Source organism: Petaurus breviceps, unplaced genomic scaffold (assembly GCF_028583685.1).
Source record: "Petaurus breviceps papuanus isolate PSGF00001 unplaced genomic scaffold, PetGlider_PUasm1.0 220, whole genome shotgun sequence".
Classification (NCBI taxonomy): Eukaryota; Metazoa; Chordata; class Mammalia; order Diprotodontia; family Petauridae; genus Petaurus; species Petaurus breviceps.
Genome location: NW_027185876.1, coordinates 9,580,966 through 9,595,297, shown reverse-complemented (window position 1 = coordinate 9,595,297; position 14,332 = coordinate 9,580,966). Strand labels below are relative to the sequence as shown.

The window sequence follows — 14,332 nt, the reverse complement described above, 5'->3', positions numbered from 1 at the left end:
GCTTTCCCAAAGAAAGTAGGAATTTGGTTTAGTTGTGAAGCTTCAGTTTCAGAGAAAGGTTGGAAACTTTTAAAAGGGAGGGAGTGAGTGTGTGTGCATGTGTTTGGGGGGAAGGGAGGAGGTTGTGCAAAGAAGCAGATGTTTTTCATATCAGTTTCCAAATTGGGGGGGTGGAGCATGGGGAGTGCCCCAGTGTGAACTGGGCCTTGATAAGGTCTGAGTCCAGTGAGCTCACACACTCTTCCATCTTCCGTTTGAAATTCCCATGCCAAAGAGAGACAGGAAACATGCATCGCATTTCGTAAGTAAGTAGTTAAAACCAAGCAGGATGCAAGCATGAAATTACAGCCGATTTCCCATTTGCTGATATTAGATCTATTTTTGAGATGACTTATCAGTTGGTTATTGTTGCTAATAATTACCATTAAAATTAATAATACATTTTTTGGAATTGGGCAAAAAAAAAAGAAAGAAACTAACAAGTTTGCTTCTGTCACAGATCTTTGAAAAAGCAATCTGGGGAACTTGTTTCTGGAATACAGCTGTGTAAGATTTCATTAACATCTTGCAGGTGGAGCCTAATTTTAGTTCAGCCTTGAGAAGGGGGAATTGTTTGCCTTCTGAGATGCTGGGCACCAAAACAGCAGTAAGGCAGGTGGAGTTGAGAGCAGCACTTGTTTACTTTCCTGTTTCAAAAAAAAAAAAAATAACACAGATGATTCATATCGTTAATCATACAGTTGCTATTTGATTTTAACATGTCTTTAACAGAAGAGTCTGGAGTACATTTGACCTACTGTTACTCAAATGTGAAACAAAAAGCCGAGAAATGGGAAATAATAAGTGAACGAGCGTGGAATCCTAAATAGAGTAGAGTAGGAACCAGTGAATGAAGGGGAAGGAAAATTTAGAAATACATCTGGGTTGGCTACAAAAGCATTTCAGAAAGTGGGTGCTCCAGCCCTCTCGTTTGGGTTTCTGAAGTTGGCACAGATAGAACTTGGAGTATTTTTTTTAATCTAATGCCATTGAAAGGAGGAAACTATTAGAGGAGGGAAGTGGAAGAGGAGGAGGTGAGAAGGGGGTCACTCCAGACAATTGAAAACTAGGCTATTTTCTCTTTCTAGTTCCTCCCATTATTGAAATTTAAATTCAGGATTGTGAGTTTCCCGGACTAACTACTGATCAACTTAGATTTTAGGCCTGCTGAAGGAAAAATAATAATCACTGAGTGATTAATGACCTATAATTTCTCTTTTAATTTGTTTAGGAAAGAGCTCAGACTGTACCTTAGGCTACAAAGACACACACTGGTGAACCTTGAAATGTAAAAGGAAATTTTACCACCCTTTACATAGCTATTATAAGTATTTGTATAAGAGGGCAAAGGAGAAAGAGTGCTTCTTTCTGGCCCCTGGCCTGAATGCCTCCATTGACTATCTGGAGATTCCTTGACCCTGTGGGGTGTGTAAAACAATTATATCACCTCCACCGGAGAGGGGAAAACTATAAAGCATTGCTTCCTTTGAAAGCAGCCTCTAGGAATGGATGGAATTCATTGCATAGAGGATTAGCTTCTTCTCTTTTTAACCTTCAAAAGAGAACTTGTTTTGATGGATGGGAGTGGGTGGGTGGGGAGGTCACAATCGGTACTCCATCTTTTTCCTGTACTCTCTCCATATAGATACATTTCCCCAAGGTATTCCTATAGTCTGCACAAATTATAGAATAGCAGGTTTAGACAGGACCTTTAGAGAATAAAGGGTCATGTGATGTGTAGTGTGACAGGGAGTCAGCAAGATATGGGTTCAAATCCTACCTCTGATGCTTGGCTTTGAAATCAAATCATTTGATCTTTCCAATATCATTTCCTCAGGTGGCTCAGTGGATAGAGTAATAGATTTGGAATCAGGAAGACTGGAGTTCCAATCCTGTTCCAAGTACTCAGTGGTGTGACTCTGGGCAAGTCTTTTAACCTTTCTCAGCCTCAGTTCCTTCCTCTATAAAATGGGGATAATGTCAGACTTCTACTTTACTAGGTGGTACTGGGGACCACATATAAAGAACTATTTAAATGCTAGCTAATACTATTATCTGGAAAATATGGGTAGAGAAACAGCGTATTGTAGTGGAAAGCCAGTATCTTAAGTCAGAAAGACCTGGGACTGAGTCCCACTTCTGACACCCTGGCTATGTGACCTTTTAGCACACTGACTGGCACAAAGAAAGAAGTTAATAGATGCTAGCTGACTCACTGACTCACCCAGAGCCAGGCACTAACTCCCCCCTTGCCTCCAAGCAAATCTCTGAACATAGATAAGATTTCTCCACATTTTAAGTTTTGCATAGTGCTTTACATTTATCTCATTTGATTCTCACATCAACTAAGCAAGGTAAGTGCAATTATTATTCCCATGTTACAGATAAGAAAATTGGGGCTGATGGCATTTAAGTGATTTACCCAAGGTCACAAAGTTCATAACCCAATACTAAACAGGCACTCACATTGTAATGGGGGAGACACTGTGTAGGCAGCTCTGTACAAACAGGATAGATAGGCAAGTAAAGAGAGAAAAAAAAGAGGGAATTAGGCAGGCAGACAGGCAGACAGACAGACAGATAGATAGATAGTAAATTGGAAGTAATCTCAAAGGGAAGGCACAAGCAGTAAGGAGAAAAAGCTTGCTGCATAAGGTGAGATGTTCAGGGAGACTGGAAGGAAGTCAGAGAAGCCAGTAATTGGAGACAAGGAGGGAGAGTGTTGTGGGCATGGAGGAACATCAGTGAAAATACATAGAGTTGAGAAATGGATTATCTTATGAGAGGAACTCCAAGGCCAGTGTCGCTGGATCATAGAGCATGTGGAGGGAGACTGGAATGATAGAAAGGGGCCAGGTTATGGAAGATTTTAAAAACCAGACAGGATTTTCTATTTTTTTCTGAAAGTAATAGGGAGTTATTGATGTTTGTGGAATGGGGGGGGGGTAAGAGAAAGGATTCAGATGGTGAGACCTATGCTTTAGGAAGCCCTCTTTGATAACTGAATACAGTGGAAAGAGACTTGTGGCAGGAAGACTAACTAGAAGGCTAGTAAAATGAAAGAGTTAGAGATAGATGACCTTGGCACTTTAGCACAGTGCCTGACATTGCTTAGTAAATGCATGTTGACTGACTGACTGACCTCTGAGGTCCCTCCTACCTCTAGCACCTCCCTCCCTGGATTCTTGTAAACCTCAAATGAGGTCATGAATATAATTAAGCCGCTAAATTTCAGTTATCATCCTCATCTAGTCCAACCTCATGGTTTATAGGGTAGGAGACAAGAAGTCATTGCCCAAGGTCACTGGGTTGAAAGAGGTCAGTCAGAATTCAAACCCAGAATGTTTTGATTTCTGATTCATTGTTCTTCCTTCTACCCCTACTGGTACGTTTCTTTCTACTGAGTTCTTCATTTAAAATAATAGTTCCATAAACTGTTCTCACCTTTCCAGTGATTGTAAGTTTTAGAAAGCTTTGAAAGACTCCTTCCAAGGAACCATCCATCCACAGTGAACCCCTCAGCTTTTTCCCCTAGGATGCCAGAATTCTACCCCTAAAGCAAGGCTATATCTTGGGAGTATATTTATTTATGACTTATTCCCCAACTGTTTCACAAAAGGATTTGAGAACAGAGTGTGAAAGGCAAAGGAAGAGTGTAAGTGTGGAGATGTTCCAGGTTATAGGGTTCCCTGGGGTGGCCTCTCATCTCCCTTGCTGTAAAATAAATAATCAACAAATCAACTGATGTTTCTGTGTGTGTGTGTGTGTGTGTGTGTGTGTGTGTTTACGAAAGAACAATGGTAGTGAAATAAGTTTAAAAACAAGGTTTTTAGGAGAAAATTTAAACCCATCCATTTCAAGATCTAGAAACTAAATTGGAAAGAAAATGACAGTGACCCTTTGACTGTCATAGGAAATCCAGACCACACCTAAACCTGTTCTGCACTCTCCTCCCACCCACCTGTAGAGAATGATGGAGATGGGATTGTGTGGGTGGTGGAGATGAAGTAATCAAAGTGTCCTGTAGCTCCCACGAATGGAATGGGGGGAGGGGGGATTCTTTCAAAGGCTTGAAAGAAACAAATGTTTTTTATGTTCTTGCTCAGTATTATTGACTTGGGGGTAGTGTATTGTAAACTCAGTGCCAGTCAATGTGAATGATCAGAAGGGTCTTTCAGAGAGGTAGTGTCCAGGACAAGGGAGATGCTGGTTCCATTGTGCTGTGCCCTGACCAGACCACATTTGGAGGGTGGTGTTTGGTTCTGGGCACCATATTTAAGAAGGAGGCAGTAAGGAACAATGACTTTCTAATGGAAGGTAACCATGAGAGTGAAGGCCCTCAAGATCTTGCCCTTTGAAAAACTATCAGAGGAATGGAGAAGGGTTAGTTTTAACAAAAAATGAGGAGGGTTGTGGTGAGTAAACATAATAGCTGTGTCCAAGTATTTGGAGGGTTCTCCTTTGGGAAGAGGGAACAGACTTGTGTTACTTGGGCCTTGAGGGTCTACCATACTGGGAGCTATGGACCAAGTTGCAAAGATTCCAAATTAGGTTTGATATCCAGAGTAACAACACAGGGAAGCCTAGCTCACTCTCCCAGGATTCTAAAGGAACCCCTAGCTCTTGACCCTTGCTGGCAGACTGAGTTCAGCCAACTCTGGGATCATAGAAATAGAGGTTTAAAGTAGAAAGGGGAAGGGAATAAGCATTTACAAAGCACTTACTGTTGTCATTTTCAAAGATGACCATGACACCAGGAAGGTAATGTCTTGACTTGCAAGTGAATTGGATTTAAGCAAAGTGCAAAGTCACCAGCCTCACCTTCTCTTCCGGAGCCATCTGGGTCCAGTGGCAAGATATAAATCAGGATGACTCAAGATGGTCCAAGATGCAGTGGGGGACCTTGGCCTTTTTAAGCTAAGGTCTTTCCCAGGTCTCAGTTTAACTGAGGCAATGCCCATTCAGTGATTAAGGCTAGGTAAGAAATGAGGCAAATAATGACCTCTTCTACCAATTCAGGCACTGTGCTAAGTACTTTACAAATATCATCACACTTGATTATCTCAATTAACCTTATCCAGGCCAACCCCCTCATTTTCCAGAGGATGAAACTGAATCCAAACCTAAGTCTTCTGATTCCAAATTATACCAGTATTTTTCTACACCAGGAAAGAAAAGTCAGTAGCCCTGATGATGCTTCTGGAGATGTCCCAGATAAGCAGCTGACTGACGTGGATGAGATTTCTGTGATATATGTGGTTTACTAGAATGTTGCACAAGCATCTGAGGAGCTAAGTATATTTCTTAGTGATGACACTCTCGGGGACCAACATGGCCCAAAACACACAAGAACAGGGAAAGTCACAGAGGCCTTGAGGCCCTGGAGAAATCATTGATCGGTAAGACCATGGCAAAGTCATCCCAGAAAGCTTAGCACCTCTCCTGGTCAAGGGCTTTAGGAGACAAGGATACACAAGCTCCCTGCCCTTGTATATCTATTCTAGGACATAATTCATTTTTGTATAGATTCTGTACCTCTCTGTGTCAATGTTATAGCCTTTCTATTAGAATGCATGCACAGATTTACTCCTTTCTTTTTCTTTTTCTCTTCCTTCCTTGTTCTTTTTTCTTTCTTTTCTCTCTCTGTCTCTGTCTCTCTCTCTTTCTCTCTCCTTCTCTCTCCTTTCTTCCCACCCCCTCTTTCTCCATCTCTCTGTCTTTCTATGTCTGTCTCTATTTGTCTGTCTCTCTGTGTGTCTCTCTCTCCCCACCATAATTAGCACTATTGATGCCCAGGACAATTGAGTTGATGGAAGAGAAGAAACTTATGCCCTTTATGGGTAGACAAAGAGATCTCTAAGACAGCACAAGGCCTCTGATGGGGAAGCTGTTACCTAACAAAACAGGAGGCTGACTGGAACTGAATGTGCTTGAGAGGTGCTCACTTACGATATGGCCATGGCAGAGGGGGGAAAAAGTGGCATCTGTTGGCTATCTAATTTAACTATTTATTTAACTATTATTTTTGATCATGGGACACTAGGCCTAGTTGTTTCTACACTACAAAAGTTTTTTTTTTTTTTGGGGGGGGGGTTTCCTGTACTTCTAAATGCTGTCATTGGCCTCTACATTTGGCATCTAGGAACAAAGCCCCAGTTGTCCTGTCCCACTTGTGACTCTACTCTCTGGAACCCAGCACAATGTCCTGCACAAAGTGGGCAGTTGACAGTCAGTCAGTAAACAAGCATTGACAAAGCTGTTGGTCTGTGCCAGGGCCTGTTCTAAGAGTTGAGGACACAAAGCAAGGGAAGAACAGGTTCCTTCCCTTAGCGAGCTGACATTCCAATGGAGGGGACAACATGCAAATGAGTGAGTACAGCCAAGATGCGTACAGGACAAATTGGAGTTTGTCTGAGAGAGAAGTGCCGGCATTGAGGGGGACTGGGTAAGGCTTTTTGCAAAAAGGTGAGATTTGGGCTGAAACTTGAAGGAAGCTGGTAGGTGGAGACAGGGGAGGAAAAGCGATCCAGGCATGGGGAGTGGCCAGTGAACATGAATGGGTCTGAAGACAGAGCTGCTTGTGGGACAGCCAGGCATAGCAGTTCCATGGAGATGAAATGAAAGCAGCAAGGTGGGGCAATGGGTAGAGTGCTGGGCCTGAAGTTAGGAAGACCTAAGTTCAAATCCAGCCTCAGATACTCATTAGCTGTGTGACCCTGGGCAAGTCACTTAACCCTGTTTGCCTCTGTTTCTCATCTATAAAATGGGCTAGAGAAGGAAATGGCAAACCACTTTAGTATCTTTGCCAAGAAAACCCCAAATGGGATCATGAAGAGTCAGGCATGACTGAAAACAACTCAACAACAAGGTGAAATGACTTGTACAAAGTCAGAGAATTGGAAAATAACTGACTGAGTCAGAATTCAAACTCATATCCTCTGACCCCAATTTCTGCTCAATTTCTTCTACACCAAAGATAAAAAGTCAATAGCCCTAATTACTTATGAAGATGTCCCAAATGCGAAGATGAGAGTAATGGACAAGATTTTTACGATATACCTGATTTATCACAGGAATATCATGAAGTACCAAATCATGGTTTTCAAACCTTTAGTTATACAGAAGTTTTATGGGTGAATGGACTCCCCACGCCACCAAAAAAAAATCAGTTACAGTATTTTTCAAGGGTTGTATACCTTTTAGTGCTTAAAAAAAAGAAAGAAAAGGAAAAAAAGAAAAGAAAAATTCCTCAAACAGATTAAATCTTCTGTGATTCCACCAAGCTAAATTCCCTTTCCCCCACAGGTAAGATCAGTTCCCAAGATATCAGACCTCAACATTCTTTGTACCTAGACCAGTGTTAGTGTAGGAAAAGGGCAAAGGGTGAACAAAGCGGCAAAACAGGAAAGGTACTGAGGCCCAAAGAGGACAGTGAACACTTGGCAGTGCTCACAATCATAAATATAACCCATGTAACCCATTATACTTCGGTAGGTAGACTGGCAACTATGACCTCATTTGTTCTTTACAACAACCCCTTTGAGTTTCATAGGGGCAAGTATTGTCCAGACTTAACAGGATGGGAAGCTGAGACATAGAAAGGTTAAATGACGGGTGCAAAGGCACGTAGTTTAATAACAGCAGAGCTGGTCCTGGAATTCCATCATCTTGGTGTTTATTCTAATGGCTTTTGTATTTGACTGGAGTGCCCTCACACTGGGTGATGTGGGATTATAGCCCCTCTGGCTTCTCCCTCCTACAATGGGTGGGTGGATTAGACCTGAACAATCTCCCTTCCCCCATTAAGTCTTCCAATTCCCTTTCTTCTTAGAAGGGAGAAGGGGAAAAAGGAAAGGGACCAGTATTTATTAAGCCCCATGTAACATTCTAGGCACTGTGCTAAGTGCTACAAATATGATTTCATTTGATCATTCATAGCAAAACTATTTAAGGAACCAGATTAAAATGTAATTGGGAAAAGTTTGACAAAAAGAATAAAAATATAACACAAATAATAGCTAATGTTAATTTGGGGGTTTCTAAATCAATGGCCTGCAGGGATCCATTTCTATTTAAATTCAACATCACTGGTTTAGCCTTGGGCAAGGCACTTGGGGGTGACTCCAAGAACTTCTGGGAATTAGCAATGGAACATGGTCCATTTTCTATTTGATGTGAGTTACTTAGCATTTTGTACCTTTTGGATTGTTTCCAACCATGCCAGCTTGATTTCAAGAATAAGTTCTCTAGTACATCCATGTCCTCTTATAGTGCAAATAATAAATACCCTTACTCGGTTGCATGTATTTCAGTTGACACCATAGGTTTAGTCGGGCAAGGTGCTTGGGGAGACTCCAAGAACTTCTTGGAATTAGCAATGGATCATGGTAGTGGAGGAAACTTTTATCTAAATTCTCTCTAGGGTAGTCCAATTCTAAACCTCAGAGATTCAGCACCTTTTTTTAAAAAAAAAAAATCTAGAATCAAAGAATTTAATAACTAGGGAGAATCTCAGGGGACACATGATCCAACTCATATACAATAGAATCCTCACTAAGGGTGTATAAGGAAAAATATTCCCTACCTGTCTGTTAGTAAAGGAAATGACTGTTCTTATTCCAACTTCTAATATTTTGTACTCAAAAAAAGGGGTTAAATTAAAATCTGGAGTAGTTGCTTGATTCAATGCTTGTTGATTGAATGATTGATTGATTGAAGCAGAATCAAAATCGGTACCTTCAACTATGGGAATGGGCAAAGGAATTTTAAGTCATAGTAAATGATAGGCTACAATAGAGTAGGAAGATAGTTCAAATTTTACATTTTGGAGGTGAGAAATATGAGATTCTGAGAAGTTTAGCAGTTTACCCAGGGTCACACACTTATCAATGATAAAGGGGCAAGGGCAGGATCTGAACCCATCTCTTCCTTACTCAATGCCCAGCACCCTATTATGCTAAGCTGGACCTTAGATCTAAATATGGAAAAGAAGTTAAAAGATCAAGTAGGCCAACATGTTACTAGTTACATGAGATAGAACAGATGAAGAAACTGAGGCCCAGAGAGGCCAATGACTTGGCCAAAGTCATACATGTAATAAATAGCAAGCCTTGATCTAAACACAGGTCTTGTTGGACTCCAAGTTCATGGCCATTCCCACCATAACATGTTGCCTACCTTTGTGTGCTGTGATGGAGAGTATGCTTGATTTGAATTCAGAGATTCAAATCCTAGCTTTGCTTTTGATTATCTGTTTAACCTTTGCAAATCTCTCTGGGTCTCAGTTTCCTTATCTGTAACATTTGAGAGGAATGGACAAGGTGACTTCTAAGATGTCTTCCAGTGCTAAGTCTATAATCCCATAGTGGAAACATTACAGCCAGTTTCTAATTTATCTGCATAATGAATCCCTTGTGGATTATTTCCAATCCTGTATATATAGCTTGTGTGCATGTAGTTGTTTGAATGTTGTCTCCCTGCATTTGACTTATGGGAACAGGGACCATTTTTTAACTTTCTTTGTATCCCCACAGCTTGTTTATCACCGTGTCTGGCACGTGGTAGTAGACAATAAATGTTTATTAACTGACTGACTAGTCCCATTATTCGAATTTACATTGCATATTTCCTTTGGGCTGGAACCAATTACTATATTTTACATTTGAATACATGCAACCACTTAAGGATATTCATTATTTGCACAAAAGGGAACCTAGGTTTACCATAGAACTTATTCTTGAAATCAAGGTGGCATGAATTCTGGAATCAATTGGAAATACCAACTAACTCTTATCAACAAGTACTTATTCAGCATCTGCTAAGTACCAGACACTGTGCTAAGCACAAAGATAAAAATGAAATAATTTCTGCCCTCAAAGAGCTTACATTCTACTACGGAAAAATTGCATGAGTTTACATCACAATATCCCCAAGGATGGATGCAAAACGAGAAATATTTTTTTTAAATCAACCAAAAACATTTATTAAGCACCTACAATATGCCAAGCATTGTGTAAAGTGCTGAGGTTACAAAAAAAGAAAGTCTCTGTCCTCAGGGAACTCAATTTAATGGTCAAATGACCACATACAAATAAACTATATACAGGATTGGTTTTGGTTTGGTCGTCCTTTATTCTCAGAGGACCAAAATGACATCACTATGTTAGAGTCAAGTTATAGTGTGTCTGACTGTGGCTGATCAGATCAATATGAGCCAGAATATCCTATCACAATTTGGGTACGAATAGTCTATGTGAACATTTGGGGTGGATTCTCTAAATTTGAGCCCATCTCCCATGTCTTTTGAGCTGGAGCACAGCACTTTCTCTGAAGAAGGAACATCAGGTTAGTCAATCCTTTGCCAGTGTCTCCCATATCTCACAATCAATTCCAAAGTCCTTAAGAGAGACCTTGAGAGTGTCCTTGTATCACTTTTTCTGACCACCATGTAAGCGCTTGTCCCATATGAGTTCTCCACATACAGGATAATAATTAACAAAAGGAAGGCACCTAGGAAAGACTTCCTGTAGAAGCTGGGATTTTAGCTGGGACTTGAAGCAAGTCAGGGAAACCAGGAAGCAGAGATAAGGACTAGCATTCCACACCTGGGGAATAGATGGTCAGAGGAAATGCCCTGAGTCAGGAGTGTCCTATGTGAAGGACAACAAAGCCAGTGTCACTAGATTGCACAGTATAAGGGTAGGGAGGATGTAAGGGTGTAAGAAAACTGGAAAATGGGGAAGGCCTTGTTAATGAAGGGTTTAAAGTGTCACACGAAGGATTTTGTATTTGATTCTGGAGGTCGACAGAGAGCCACTGGAGTTTATTAAGGAGAGGGGCAACATGGTGAAACTAGCATATTAAGGAAAATCACTTTGATGGCTGACTGTAGTATGGATAGGGACAGATAGAGACTTGTAGCAGTTAGTGACTAGTCTAAGTTCAAAACACCCAAGGCAAAAAGTGAAATTGTTTCTTAGGTTCTAATATGGAAGAAATGGAGAAAGATATAATAGAAATAAAAAAAAAAGCCTCAGGTTCTTTCCCAATGAGTTTACTATTTAATTAGTAATACCCAATACTAACCACTGAAAGGGATTAAGGACTAATTACAAAACCATATATAAATGAAAATCCTTCCACTGGTTATGAGCTCTGTATTAGATTGAGAGTTTCGTGAGGGCAGGGATTATCTTTTGACCTTTTTTTTGTATCCCAAGTGTGTAGCACTGTGCCTGACACAAATCTTTATTGATTATCTGAGGGATGGCTATCGTATAACCATTGCCATTCCAATTTAACCCAATGCAACACACATTCATTAACTTCTTGTTTTATGAAAGGAACCATGCTAGAGATCCAAAATTAGAAGAAAAAAAAAATGAATGGTACCTGACTTCAAGAAGTTTACTTTCTCCTGTGGGGGGATACAAATAGTCAAAAATAACAGAAAAAAATGCAATTAGATTAAAAAGGAGTACTTGTATGGAGTATGGAGAGAACACTTGAGAGAGGATGAGGATGAGAAGTCTATAAGTGGTAGATATAGTGTACCTGAGCTGAGTGAGGCTCAAAAGGAGAGGACCTGAAAATTCAGAATGATCAAGGAATATATTCCATGCAAGTGGGAGAGCTTTTGCTAAAGCCGAGTGGGAAGTTAAGTCAAATCAACAAGCATGTATTGAATTATTAAAACAACTAGGAGCTAGGTGGCATAGCAAAGAAAGTCCTGGGCCTGGAGTCTGGAAAACCTGAGTTCCAATTCAACTCTGAATCTTTCTAGTTATGTGACCCTAGGGCAAGTCACTTAGCCTTTGTTTGCCTCAGGTTCCTCAATTATAAAGATAATAGCAGGACCCATCCCTCAGGATTGTTGTGAGGAACAAAAAAGTGAATATTTGTAAAACAGCACTCAGCCCAGTGCCTGGCACATTGCAAATGGTTGTTTTCTTCCTCCTTCCCTTTCCCTACCTTCCCTACTGGCAGCCTGCTAAGTACTGTGGGATGCGGAGAAAGGCAAAAACAATCTCTAGTCTCTAGGAGCTCACATCTTAATAAAGGAGATGAAATGTCAGATTTGGGGAACAGATGAATGTATGAATGAATGAATGCAAAAGCACGTTTTAATCCTTCCTTTTAAAAAATATATTATTTCTTTATTTTGAATATTCTTTTCTTTTTAAAGCTTGAATTCCAAATTCTCTCCTTTCTACCCCTTCCCAACTCATTGAGATGGCATGCAAAAAAAATTAATCAATTATATATGTGATGTCATGCAAATCATATTTCCACATAGTCATATGACAGAAGAAAAGCAGAGAGAGAAAATTACACTTCAATTTGCACTCAAAGCTCAACAGTTCTCTATCTGGAGGTGGATAACAGTTTTTCATCATGACTCCTTTGGGATTTTCTCAGATCATTGTATTGATCAGAGTAGTCAAGTCTTTCACACTTGGTAATCATTACAACATTGCTGTTATCGTGTACAATGTTCTCCTGGTTCTTCTCACTTTACTTTGCATCAGTTCATATAGTTCTTGTCATTTGTTGTTTTTATTATTTTTTTCTGAAACCACCCTCTTGTCATTTCTTATAGGACACTAGTACTTAATCACAATCAATATGCCACAACTTATTCAGTCATTAACCAAGTAATGAGCATTCCCTTGATTTCCAATTCTTTGCCAGCACAAAAAGAGCTGCTATAATTTTGTTCATATAGGTACTTTTCCATTTTCTTTGATCTCTTTGGGATTCAGACCGAAAACTGGAATTTTGGGGTCAAAGGGTATGCACAGTTCTCTAGTCCTTTGGACATAGTTTCAAATTGTTCTACAGAATGGTTGTTCAGTTCACTGTACCAGTTCACTACTCCACCAGTAGTTCATCAGTGTACCTATTTTTCCTTAAAGCCTCCAGCATTTGTCAATTCTGATAGGTGTGAAGTGGTCCTTCAGAGTTGTTTTAATTTACATTAACCTAAACAATAGTGATTTATTTTTTCTTACATTAATAGCTTTTATTTCTTCTTCTGAAAACTTTTTCATATTCTATCAATTGTGGAATGGCTGTTTTACTCAATTCCCTATATATTTGAGAAAAAAGGCCTTTATTGGAGAAACTTGATATATATATATATATATATATATATATATATATATTACATTAGTTCATTATCTATGGTACCTTTTAGCAAAATGTAATTTCTCTGATTATCTTATTTAATTAGGTCTTCATTTTTTTTTTTTTTTGCTTTTGCTTTGTCTGGAGATCATGATTGTCACTTCCAACTTTCTTACTTCATTTGAAATATAATTAATTTTACTCTAGCCCCCTTTAAGTCTATGTATGTCTTTCTGTTTCAAGTGTTTCTCTTGTAAACAACATGTTGTTGGATTCTGGTTTCTAATTCATTCTGCTACCCACTTACATTTTATGAGTGAACTCCTTCCATTCACATTCAGTTATGCTTACTGTGTATTTCCCTCCATCCTATTTTCTTCCATTTATGCTTCTATCTCTCTTTTTATTCTGTCCCTCCTCAATAATCTGTTTTGCTGACCACTTTCTCCCTTAATTCACCCTCCCTTTTATCAACTGCCCCCCTCCATATCTCTTATCCCCTCTCCCTCTGATTTCCCCATTGCATGAGGTAGATTTCTATGCCCAGCTGAGTGTTCTTTCCTCTTTGTACCAATTCTGATAAGAGTATAAATACACGTATTAAGTGTTACTTATATTCTAGTCTAAGGATACAAGAACTAAAAAGAAACAATTTCTGCCCTCAAGGATCTTACATCCTGTTTGGGGAGGGCATATGCACGTAAATAAATAAGTACAAACTATATACAAAATAGCAAATGCTTGTTAATTAATTGAGAGGGGTAGAACTATCTTTAAGAGGTGATGAGGATGGACAAAAGAGTCGCAATGCTACAATAGTAGAATCAACCTGATTTGACAATGGATTAAAGGAGATAGGGCAGGAAAGGCCAAGGGGAGAGAAGAGTCAAACATGACTTCAAGGTTTTGAGCCTGGTTGAATTTCTATGAGAACATATGCCCTGCCCATAGGAATAGTACCATTTACCATGTGGTTCAAAATCCCACAGTCACAGTGACTAGGAGTCACAAAAGATTTTCATTTCCTGCACCTAGCTTCTACAACTAAATGTTCTGCCAAGACAGAGAATAAGGTGTGATTTAAAGAACGCTTGCTGGGTTCTTATCACCCTTTTCTTTGAAATGATTAATGTCAAGAATCAGATCACATGTTTGGTTAAAGCATCTA

The 14,332-nt window shown here is 39.7% G+C and overlaps 1 protein-coding gene across 1 annotated transcript in view; it reads left to right on the top strand.

Moving 5' to 3' along the window:
- Positions 1-287: 287 nt before the first annotated feature.
- ADGRL2 (adhesion G protein-coupled receptor L2) overlaps positions 288-14,332 on the top strand; it is a 372,405-nt gene continuing 358,360 nt past the window's right edge. Inside the window, exon 1 of the mRNA XM_069094616.1 lies at positions 288-305. The gene's annotated coding sequence lies outside the window, so the exon portion shown is untranslated. The remainder of the gene's footprint in view (positions 306-14,332) is intronic.